This window comes from Tursiops truncatus, chromosome 4 (assembly GCF_011762595.2).
Source record: "Tursiops truncatus isolate mTurTru1 chromosome 4, mTurTru1.mat.Y, whole genome shotgun sequence".
NCBI lineage: Eukaryota > Metazoa > Chordata > Mammalia > Artiodactyla > Delphinidae > Tursiops > Tursiops truncatus.
This window is the reverse complement of record NC_047037.1, coordinates 16,173,357-16,185,947: the sequence shown is the minus strand read 5'-3', so window position 1 is coordinate 16,185,947 and position 12,591 is coordinate 16,173,357. Positions and strand designations below refer to the sequence as shown.

Sequence of the window (12,591 nt, the reverse complement as noted above, 5' to 3'; positions counted from 1 at the left end):
GCACTTCTAACAGAAAGACTGGCAGGTCCACTGTATTTGCCAGGCTCTTTTCTCCAGTGGACCTGGACTCAATTCCCTTTATCTTGCTAATTGCTACACACCTTTCAAGGGACCTGTTAAAGTCACTCTTCCAGGAAGCCTTCTTGAATCTACTCAGGCCCATCTTGGGCTTGCCTTCATCATTTTAGCATTTATCCTTCAGGTGGAATTAATTGGTTTATTTTTCTCTTCAGTAGCCTCTTCCTTGGTAGAGGTATTATCCTTGAGGGTAGGAACTCTGTGTTATCCATTCTTGAATCTCTGGCATAGCAGGCACTTGATGTAGTTGTTGAAATGAATGCTGAATTAGAAGAAAAGAAGTCCTCATAGCTTGGGGTAGCTACCAGTTGGCAGATAGAGAATGCCCATCCCTGTTCTCTGAGAAAGTGTCGGTTTCCTTTTAAATTTGCTTCCACTGTGTGTGCACTTGGGTACTTTTCAATGATTAACACTGAGAAGTGGCACCATCTAATTAATTTCTTTGTTCTGGAAGGGAGCAGTGCACAATATTAACTCAGTGTTTTGTGGACCTAGCCAAGGGTCGAGATCGCAAGTCTGTTATTAATGCCTCTAGAAGTATTTTTGTATTTTAGCACCTTTCATGATGTTTTTCCTTCTCCTCCTGAAGCTGTCCCCACCCTCTCTAACACAGCCTAACAAACTTGTAGGAAGTACATCGCACAGTAGCTAGCATTTGGTCCTAAACTGTGTCCAAAACATGGAAAAAAATGTTTTTAATTAGAATCGTCATTGAACAAGTTATTCCCTAAATCCAAAGGAAGTTCTGCCCCCGCCCCGCGCCAATCTCTAAAACTTGATCACATAACGATAGTCCAGGATTCTTTCTATTCAAAGTGAAGGCAAGTTCCATCTTACGACACCCAGTGAATTATGATTTGGGGCTGTGGTTTCCTTTGTTCCAGCAATGATATGACTTATTTGCCTTGGACTATTACAGTATTTAAGAAAATGAATATTTTATGTTGAAAGAGGGGGTTCTTCTTTCTATAAATCATATAATGCAGAGTTGGGAAGGAAGGGGATTTCACATTCCAAATATTATTTACAAAGTAGATGGGAAGCCGGTATGTGAGTGTTCGTGCTTGTGTGACAGTAAGTTTTACTAAGGAATTCCAAAACCGTGGACACCCTGTTACTGGAGAAAGATACACACTGGCAGTCGTGCGGATGTCTTTCCCGCCTGTGGGCCATCAGGTTCAAAAACTGTGTGGTGCATTTTAACGCGGCAGCCCCACCAGCTGCTACTGTTTTATCCTGATTTTGAGACTCACCTTCAGTCTAACCTTGCCGGCTGCCTTACCAAGTCCCATCCACGGGCCTCTTTCAACAACGAACCGATTTGTCGGCTCAGCCAGTCGGAAGGAGCAGAAAGTAGTAGCGGTGCGTCCTCTCTGCACTATAGCTCGGAGGTTATAATGCTGAACGTATAAGATGGAAGATACCACCGGGAGGCGGCGGGGATGCACCTCGCCAGCTCCAGCTCGGGTTTCCTTTTGCTCTCCGCGCCGGTCGGCGGGTGGCAACGACCACCCCCAGCGGACTTTGTTTGGTTGAGGGGCGACGAGGTGGCGGGGGAGCAGAGCCGAGGGGCGGCGGAAAGTTGAAGAGCGTTTTATTCGCCGCCGCGTGGGTTCCGGGGCTCGACGAGTCCGCCCAGGGCTTCCTGGTGGGGCTGGGCCGGCGGGGGAGGGGCCGCGCAGCAGCAGCGGAAACCAGACCTCGGCGATAAGAGGCTGCACAGCGACATGCAACAGTCTTTTCACTGCAGCTGAATGAGTTGTGGCGCTCACAATGCTCCCGTGACCGGGAACTGACAAGTTCAATTTTAAATCGCGGGCCTCTTGGAATCATGACTCCCACAATGCCTTGGGCACTCGCTCGGCAGTCGGGCTGCCTCTGAAAAAAAAATGTGAGAGGTAAGTTTCCATTTTCACAGTTTGCTCGTGCTGGTCTGCTGCTCTGCATTGTTCGTGTTCTTTCGGGGCTGTACATGGCTGAAGGAGGAAGTGAGAGGACGCTTGGGCCGGCTCAGCACGCTGGATGGTTTCCTATCACACACCATCTCGAGCTAGAGGGAAAGCGGGAGGTTGCAGCTGCAGCCCAGCTGCGAGGAGCCCTTCCCTGGGCTCTGCGGACACTGTCAGCACTGCCAGCTTCCCACTTGGCAGCCTAAGAGAAAGAAAGAGAAAGAAAGAAGGGGGGTGGTGGTGGTGGTGGCGGATAAAAGAAACAGGTGCGTGGAAGTGTACTTACAACTTAACGACCTTTGTCGGGGGGAGATGCGAGTCCATCCGATGGGAGCCACGGTTTCTCCCAAGAGATCCCGCATCCCTGCCCCTGGGGCTGCCATCCAGTCCGGTTTTCATCTGGGCCAAGTATGTGCACGCAAAGGTTAATTCTCTGCCTGCTACCCATAAATTACGCATGACATGTTTAGCTGGGCTTCCTTATATGGAGAGTGCTGTATTTCAGTCCAGTTTGCCTTTTGCCAAGTTTACAGGGCGGAAGAAGCCCTGCATGAGAGGGCTCTTTTTTTTTTTTCCCATCGTTTTGTAGTGCGTCACTCAAAAACTGTAAGAAAAGTAAGTATAGGCGCTCTCAGGGTGGAGCCGCAGTTAGTGGACTGAATTGCTTTCATGAAAGGTTGAAAAGAATGAAAAGTAGTTAGGACTTGGGTTCTGGTTTTTTAGACAAAAGCAGGACAAATATGTAGCGCGGCCTCCCCCCCCCACCCCTTTTCTTTTTTTAAACGGAGCCGGAATCTGTTATTGGTAGTAATGTGTCATGTGAGAATACTTTGATTCCAGAGCCTGTAACACGAGCAGGTATATGGTGGAGCTTATGCTTGCCCCTCTCACAGCACTTTACAAGTACAGTGGTGAAGCTGGAAGAGTAATTGTGTTCTTGAATCTCTCCTGGGCCGGGAGAATATGCGGCTACTAGGATTCTGTGCTGTATTTCCGTGGAGTGCACTTCCCTAGGATTAAGATTGAGTAAGAAGCTGCCAGAAAGGTTATTGCCACTGCCTTTACTTTGCGTGCCCACCAGCCCAGGCACAAGCCGATAGCAAATGGATGGTAAACTCTGCCCTACTCGGAGGAATTTCTCAAACAAATTAATACAGTGAGAGAGAAGTCATAATTAATGCCTTTGGATTTGCAGGCCGTCTGCAATGTGCTTTGAAATACTACACCAGTGGACACGGTGTTCCCCCCTCCTGGGTTTGAACACAGTGCCTGTTTATACCCAGAGGGTAGTTAGTACGTAACTATTCTATACCAGCATAAGTGAGCCACTCCATGTTATCTCTGTGGGTTCCTGAGAGCGTTGGTGTTGCTCCCTGTCTTGCTGTTGAGATAAAATGTTATCACTGAGACAAGTTAAAATGAAAGTTCAAAGACTGTAAAATTTATCCCAGGAATACTTAGTTCAGTCCTTAGAATGTCTTAGATATGGTGCTATAGCTGGAGACTCTGAATAAAGTTATTTTGTAGCCTGTGAAAGCACATTGTTGTCACTTGTATCTTTGCTTTCTTAAAGTTGGTGACAACTACAGCTCCGAACTGTGTTTTAGGAAATCTCCAGCTTTCTGAGTTTCATCAGTGTTGTGTATTTGCACGGGGGTGAATTTTTTTTTGGATTACTAGCGTGTTGTTAGGCCTTCTTTCAAAAGGTAGACAAAGCTTTTAGTTTTATTTGTTCAGTGGGGGGTTTCCTTGCAAAAGTTGCCTTTTGTGTTTTAAGGAACAAGTTGGGTCAGCACCAGAAAACCTGTTTATCCATTCGTCTATAATTACAGTGTCACTAAAGACGTAATAATCAGGTTGTATTATTACTAAGAGACTCAGAAAACCTCACATGTGCCTAGTTTAATTTTTTTTTCCTCACGTAACTAAGAACAAATTTGTGTGCAGATACACATCGTGTGTGATACTCTATGCAGCCATGCCAACAGAGAATCCAAAGTGTTTTATGGTTTGAGATATTATTGCTTGTGTTTACATTTCCACATTTGGGGCAAACTTAGACTCCAAGTTGAATTCATTAAATTTTGATTCCAACATTCTGTTCTTCCTCTGGGCACGGAATTCCTATGAAATGAAACACTGGGTTCTGTTCCAGAACAAGAACAGAATATCTCAAGGTTTCTCCTGGCGGGGGAGGGAGGGAGTAAAATCGTATTTCTGATTGAGGAAGGGTGTATTACTTTTTTATATAAAATTTCCTGTCTTTACTGTAATCAAAAAAATCGCCCTTGCATTTATCATTGTCGCCATACATTAGGCCTGTATTTGATATATCTATTTATGGAAACAGAGAGAATAGCCTTGCTGCACCTTCTGGCTTTCTGCTTGGTGATAGAAGATGCAGAGATTAGAGAATATCTCAGATCTTGCTTAGAAGAAGATGAAAAGAATAGGTGATTGGGGTTTCTTACACTCTGAGGCATCAGGGTGGGCCGTAGATATGAAGGTCAGGGGAGCAGAAGAAGGAAGTGAAATATAGTCACTTAAATATTTGGTTCAATATAAAATCCTAATGGCAATACCGATCACAGAGGATGTTACATAGGGAGATTTTAAAGTGTGTGGCCTTTTAGGCCAAAAAGCTTCATATTTTTGGAATCTAGAACGTGCTGTCCAGTACAGTAGCCGTTGGCCACATGTGACTATTGAGCACTTGAGATGTGGTTTTCTGGATTGAGGTTTGCTCTAAGTGTACAATACGTACTCGATTTTGAACACTTTGTACAAAAGAAAGAATATAAGACATCTGATACTATTTTTTTATATTGATTATATGTGGCAGGGATAATATTCTGGATATATTGGTTTCAGTAGAATATATTGTTAGATTAATTTCATGTGTTTCTTTTCACGTTTTAAAAAATACTGCTACTAGAAAACTTAAAATAACAAGTGTGGTTTGCATTGTATTTCTATTGGACAGGGCTGTTCTAGAATAACGCAAGAAAGCACTATTCTGGTAGAAAGCCTAAGGAGTTTGCTGGTCAAAACACAATAAAAAGGATTTTTATTTTTACAAGCTAAAGAAGTTTATTATACATAGGAATACCTCATCTTTCTTATCCATTGTAACCAAAATTTGAGAAAACACACCACCTAACATCTATTTTTGTATCCTCAAAACTACTATTTAGTTTAGAGATTTAATGGCGAGGTAGTAATAACAGAGAAAAGGCTTATAATTAGGGGATGAGTCTTAACACCTCTCAAAGGCCAGAATAGAGTATGATTGCTACTTAGGAACATTTTAGAGACACTATAGTTATCATTGTCCTGAAGTTACCAAACACAAACGAGTCACTAAAATTTATTTTTAAATTTTAAAATAGAGTTTTCAGTAAATAGCAATTATCTTCAAATGCTTCATATATATTTTCCTTTGCTGTGACTTTCCACCTTTAGAGAATAAAACCCCAAATAAGTCCAAACTCCTGACTGTATGTTAATCGAGGATTAATGAATTCACAAGAAAGATTTTTCACCTGGAGGGAAGAGGCATTGTTTTGAATGTTAGGAGAGGTAAGAATACGTTTCTGTAGTAATGTTCTGGGCTTTGAGGAATCCTATACACAGAGACCTTGTCTTTATAATATGAACACATTTTGAGAAAGCATCTGACTGGTGAACAAAACACAATGGCCTAGGACCTGGAAACATTCCTTTCAGATATTTTCAAAACCGAAGTACATTTTGCCATGCACAGTGAGTGTTAAACTGAAAAAAAACGTGGTTCTTTTGCATCCATATAACATACGCTTACTTTTATTTCCTTGAAGGATACCAAAGATATAAGACAGGTTGGATGCAGTGAGTTCTTCTTTGGTGGGGGTGGGGCGGGGAAGGGAGCAAGTTTTATGGAGAATCTCGGAAGAGTTGCCTCCCGGCTTGGTGCCATCTTGAATCTGTCCCCCACCTACAGGAGGCATAACTGCCATTAGTGTCAATGCATGTGTGGAACCTGCGGGGGACAGTCATCCCCATTAACTTTGTAGATCATTTCTGATGAGTCATGGAGCAGATTCACTAATGGTTGGAGAATTATTGATCACAGTGCAGAGGATTCAAGAAGAGCTATTGACATAGGGCACTAAAAGTCTCTAGACGTACTTTGTATTTTTAGAGTTGAGGTAGGGAACTCGGGGTTTATGTAGTAGTGTTTTCATATTATAAAAATATACATTTATATAAGCATTACAGCTATATCCTTGGAAAAACACTTAGCAAATGCGAGATTATAGTTTTCTACATATTATTGTTAGTCTTTTAATGATTTCATTAGATCTCTGTCAGATAATTATTCATGTTTTCTGAGAGGCATCTTATCACTTCTGCCTGTGACGTCCATAAAAATCCTTTGAAGAATTTATGTTAGAGTTTTAGGCATTCTGTATTTGTTACTTTTCCCACTATTTTTGAGATCTTACTCTAGGATTCTGTGGCGATCCTTTGTCAAAAAGAGTTCAGGATATATTAATCTCAAGATGAAATGTAGGCATATTGGATAGAGTGGAAAATTACTTTTCCACTGAGATCAATTATTTTTAAAAGGTGAAGGTATTTCTGAAATAAGTATCATGCTTCAAGTAGTGTATATGCTCCAAAGGAGAAAACTGTCATCTCTTTGGACATTGTTTTAAGAAATCGAGAAGTGTATCTTTCATATACCCAAAGAGGTGAATAATAGCTAATAAGGTACATAGTCCCATCAAGTGTGGATACAATTTGTGTGTGAATGTATATTAGAAGATAAAACTTTTCCCAAGGCAATGCCAGTTTATTCAAATCACCTGGATATTAAATAACATAATATTATTAAAAAGAATTGTGATAACACCATTGTAAAGCAATTATACTCCAATAAAGATGTTAAAAAAAAAAACAACTCCATTCCAGTCCCTCTTTAGCAGAATTCACAAAATGACAATATTTCTTCCTCTAAAGGATTCTTAAAAAAATTTATCTTGAGACTGGATTTTCGCTATATTTCCACTTTTAAAATAGTCGGGAAGCTCTTAATTAAGAATAAATTTGTTTTAAAGAGTTAACAAGATTCTAGGATCATGGGAACACGTTTAATCATGTGAAATGAACATTGCATGCTGATTTGAGATATTATTTTATTTTGTAAAGTTGATTCATAGGAAAATACGTATTTTGGCAAAAATAGCAAGCTATGTTCAGTGAGATTTGCCAAACTTAAGATATACCTTTTCCTCAAAGAGGTGGCAGTCTGGTAGGGGAAGTAAGAGTTTTGAAAATAACTGTAAAGTGGAAAGTGATATTTCATAAGCAGAGGCTAGGTAACATGGTATGGAAGTTGAGATAAGGGAAGATACGTCTTAATGTAGCTCTGACCAATACATGTAATAAAGGGAACAAACAGTTCTAACGCATTAATAGTGGAAAACAAAAGGTATTCTTTATTTTTTAACATTATAAAAATATTATTCTGTTAAAGCAGCATTAATTATATCTATTTAGTGATATTTCCATATTGTTCATATGTATACATTTAACATCCAGACATAATTTTCATACATGTTCTAGTTCATTTATTTAGTTCCTTTTGCTGGTAGAAATATATAGATTTCCAAACGTCCTATACTAAAATATTGATAGCTTTGTCATTAGTATTACTGTTGAATACCATAAAATATCAGTTTTTGAAGTCACCAGATAGTTACAAATGTATCAGAAACCAAAGTGGGTAAATGGGGTGAACAGTGGATGTAGAAAATTTGTTCAAGAGAAAGCTAGGTTAAAAGTAAGCTGATAATTACAAGGTTGTTTGCTAAAAAATCTATATACTAAAGTTAAGCAGTGGAAGTAATACTAAAATATACCAAAAACCCAGTGATTTCATTTTGGGAAAGGAAACGTATAATATATAATGAACAGCAATGAGAGAACTATATATTAGCAGGGAGATTTTAATCAGAGACAGCCAGAGTATACAATTTAATGTGACGTTGAATAGAAGAAAAGTGAAAAAAGAAAAACAAGATATAGCTGATGATTTCAGGCACTGGTAGAAGTGTCACAATTGTGAATACAATTTTGTAGGTTTTTAAAAATAATTCATGAATATTTTAAGTACATGATTGTGAAAGATGTGGTAACATTGTGTATACTTACTGTACTCCAAATCCCCGCATACTGACATTGTCTACAATGATTATGACTGAATAGACTCAGAAAATTCGAAAAATTTATGGTAACAATAGTATATGCAGTGGGAGTGTGAGGAAATCTAAACAGTGAAAGACTTTACAGTTTAATAGTCAAAACACGTCAAAAGCAGGTTAAATAACAAGAATGCCAAATAAGGCATTAAGCAATTCATATTCATATTTAGAATATCACTAAAGATACTTTTTGAACTTGACTTAGTATTAAAACTTACAGACCATACACAGCTTATTGCATCCAAAAAATTTAATCTAATCCAGTATTCAACAATCTGTTTATCAGCATTGTTGATGATAGTAATAATGATAGGTTAACATTTTATTTGTTTCTGTCTTATCTGATTACAAGAAAAGAATTACCTTTACAATGACCTTTTAGCACTCTATGTGGGTGGCTAGCTCTTATCCTAGTAGAAAGATAGGATATGGGGTGGGATGGTGATAGTCAAGTTAGGCCACAGGCCACAGATATAATAGGAGGGCAAATGGCTAGCTGCGGTGGGGGGGGGGGCGGGGGGGGGGGGGAGTTGGAGAAAAAAGCTCTGAGCCATTGAGTTTGCAAACTCAGTATTCGGCACAAAGATTCCCTCATTGATATTTCTGTTTACTAAATCTTAGTTTCAAAAAGCCATGCTATGAAATGATAACATCAGTTTCTATAAACAGTATATCTAAATTTGTTTTGAAAGTACAATCTTTGTTGCAGTGCCGGTAGAACAACAAAAACAGACCTCATTTGGGGGTAACGTGTTTTGAGAAGTGGAACACTTTGTAAATATAAGAGGTGATACTGATGTTATTATTATCATTTAAAAATTATCGTATCTTTATATATTTATTTCATTTTGTCTACATCTTGAAAGGAGTAATAGACTTTGGGAGGTGGGGCACAAAAGTCTCACAATGTATAGATTTTATTTCACCAAACCAGATGTGACTAGGTGTGTGGACTGGGAAAAACCATTTACTCTTTCTATTGTTTAATTCTTACATCTGTGAAATTATAAACATGTTACTAATAAAAGTGCCACTTGCTATACATTTCTTTACAAAATATCTCATTTAATCTTTCCGACAGCTGTAAAATATCCCTTATGACTTTTATCTTAAAGATGACTAGCATGACTAGAAAACACTTTTGGTAGTTTGCAGAGCTGTGAGATCTTTTTTCTTCTTTATTCCAATGTCCATATTTTTAACCATTTTTTTGTCTTGCTTGCAGTCATGTACAAAGAATGGTGATGAGGCTAATAGCTTTAACAATGATTACTAACATCTTGAACTGCTTTCTTTGTGCCAGGGTAAAGTTTATGAATTAATTCACACATTCCTCAGAACAGCCTTATGAGATGTGTACTGTTAATATCTCGGTTTCAAAGATGGGGAAACTGAGGCACAAAGTTAATTGCCCATGGTTTCTTAACTAGGAAGTGGCACAACAAGGAGCGGAACCAAGGTAGTCCAGTTCTAGAACCCATGCTTGTACGTCAAAGAATAAAAATAAAATTTAAAAAACACTTGTGTTGGGTACTGATAGGAGATGGAAACTGTAAACATTTGGAATAATTCAGAAGAGTAAAACTTACTACAGCATTTGAGGAGACGCTAGAAGAATGAGTAGAAAGTAAGAGGAGAGAGAGAAAAGGCCTAGGGAGGGGCAGTTAACAGGGTAGAAGAAACGAAGAATCAGGTGGGAAAGGGAGATAGGGGCTCCACTTTGGAGGGCACTGAGGACCAGGTAGTAAGTTTGATTCACAATGGGAACATTAGGAAACATTTGCTTTGGCAAGTAACTGTACAGGAGTTGTGTTTTAGTGACATTTTTTAGAGGAAGAATAGGACATACATAGGATGAAGTGGAGATTGTAGGATAGAGATGAGGGACTAAAAAAGGACAATGACAGGAGAATGAAAGGGACATGTGTGCTAGGGAAAAAGTGACAGGCTTTGGGTCCACAGGATGTAGCAAGTGTTAGATGTGGATGTTAAAGGTGATGGGAGGTATTAAAAATGATTTTAAAAACATGGTAAGAGGGCTTCCCTGGTGGCGCAGTGGTTGAGAGTCTGCCTGCAGATGCAGGTGACATGGGTTCGTGCCCCGGTCCGGGAAGATCCCACATGCCGCGGAGCGGCTGGGCCCGTGAGCCATGGCCGCTGAGCCTGCGCGTCCGGAGCCTGTGCTCCGCAACAGGAGAGGCCACAGCAGTGAGAGGCCCGCGTACCGCAAAAAAATAAAAAAATAAAAATATGGTAAGAATTTTTAAAACTTTTCATCCAAAATTTTAAAAGCTTTGTTAATGTTATCCCTGTTCATCACATTGCTCCTTGTGAGGTCTTTTAGTATAAAGAACTATATTTTAATATATCAGAGAAAAACACTTAAAATTATATTTTATCAGGACCTATAACTTGGGTAAGTGGAAGATACCTGTTAAATTCTTAAAACAGTTCATTTCTGTGTCAAGCTCTTTTAAAAGACAGGGTTGTTAAATTCTTTATTCCAAATTGGTAATTCTGAAGTAAGCGTAATTTCATCTTTAGGGGTATGTTGTTGTTTGCTAAGAAATGTCTCATTGACGGCTAGGCAGTTGCGGTCCCCTGTTAAAAGTTCATGCAGAACACTGGTGTAAATGATCCTCAATGATAAACCAGGTGGCAGATAGATACATGATAAAACAAGTTTGCAATGTGCTCAATGTAGCTGACATTTATACTTCTCAGACCTTGCTATTTTAGGGAAGGTATCAGTGTAACTGTGACATTCTTTTTGCTGGAAATAAAGATCCTTAATAATCAGACGTTCTTATAAACAGAATTATTTACCTATGGGAATAAATAACCAGTTGCATTGAGTTAACAGTTACCTGGGGTTGTGAGGATAGTTATATTTCAAATAGAATAGAAAGCTTTGCAGGAGTACTCGTAGGCCTTTTTACATAAGGCACTTACATGCCTTTTACAAGTAAATGGCTTAAGAGAGTTTAAGCAAAGCATGTCAGAACAATGACTGTATTTAATACACATAGAGAAGTTCTTATGAAATCAAGACAGTTTTCAAGAAAAAGATTCTATTTATAAAGATTTACCACTTTATTTAGATGGTCTATATCCACAGAAAATAATTTTCAAATTGCACTGTTTATGTCTTTAAATGTGTTTATGTAGAGCTAGAGAAAATAATGTTAACTGTTTCATTTTGCCTTTTGTTTATGTGCCTTTTAGTATTATGTGAAAATCACACTCAGAACATGCCTTTTTCTATTATTAGACTTTTTTTTTTTCCTTATCTGGTTTTGGCCTTGTGCTACAAAGATATGGTAAAAATCTGTTTTTATTGAATTATAGATAATGCTTAGAAAATTTCATCCTAAAGTAACTAAGATTAAATAGTATTAAAATTAGAAATTCGTCTTTGCTTTCTCTATTCACTGGGCCAACCTTAACTAGACAAATTTACTCCAAATTATTTTGAGCCATTATTTGAATTTTCATTATTTGAAAATTTCAGGGAAAGCTGCATTGTCAACTTAATGGCCTTCATATAAGGCAGTTGGTCTTAAATACCTTATCAGAAAACTTTGAGAGATTTGATGAGCGTCGGGAAAGTGAACAACAGGGAATACAAGCAAATCTTTAACCCAGGTGTAGAGTCTCTCTGAGGTATTGCAGGACCTTTCCAAAAATTAATTTGAAATATCCAGAACAATAATTGAGACTATTGAAAAAAATGTACTTCAAATGGAATTCTGCGTAATGCTTTCTGGGGGACCACATTCACTGAAAATTGTCCGTGGGAAATGACTCTCTCAGAGGAATATAGTTTGAGGACTGGATTTTAAAAGTAAATATTGTTTTGGGAGCAGTTAACATAGGAAGTGATTATTGTGTCTGTTTCTCAGTAATGGATTAAAGTTTATTATGTGCTGAGGTCTTTTCACTTAGAAAGTTATGTTCCTATGTTAACAATAGGCAATATAGGGAAATCAATTCATTCTTTGTGCTCTGCTAAATAATCAATTAACAAACATATTTTGAGCACCTGTCGGAAGTAAGGGATTGTCGTAGGTCAGGAGAAGAGGTTTCAAAGGAGAATTACATAGTTTCTATTCTTCTTTGACATGTAATTGAGTTGGGGAGAAAGACATGAAAAGTTAACAGTACAATCAGTATTGGCACCATAAAGTTGAGTACCAAAGGAGGAAATTCAAAGAAGGAAGTCTGTGGAACTGCATGGTTAGGGCATGCTCTGTGGAGGAGGTGGGCCTGACATAGGCTGAAGGTTAGGCAATCTTTTCAGAAAATAGAGGGAAACGGTA

General features: G+C 38.7%; 1 protein-coding gene across 15 annotated transcripts in view; it reads left to right on the top strand.

Annotated features, from left to right (window-relative positions):
* The first annotated feature begins 1,768 nt into the window (after window positions 1-1,768).
* The window catches only part of MBNL1 (muscleblind like splicing regulator 1), a 176,514-nt gene continuing 165,691 nt past the window's right edge, over window positions 1,769-12,591 (top strand). For 4 of the 15 annotated variants that reach the window (XR_012331301.1, XM_019934373.3, XM_019934370.3 and 1 more), the window contains exon 1: window positions 1,769-1,976. The gene's annotated coding sequence lies outside the window, so the exon portion shown is untranslated. The remainder of the gene's footprint in view (window positions 1,977-12,591) is intronic. The other 11 variants (XM_033855301.2, XM_019934365.3, XM_033855299.2 and 8 more) reach the window with 7 other exon arrangements.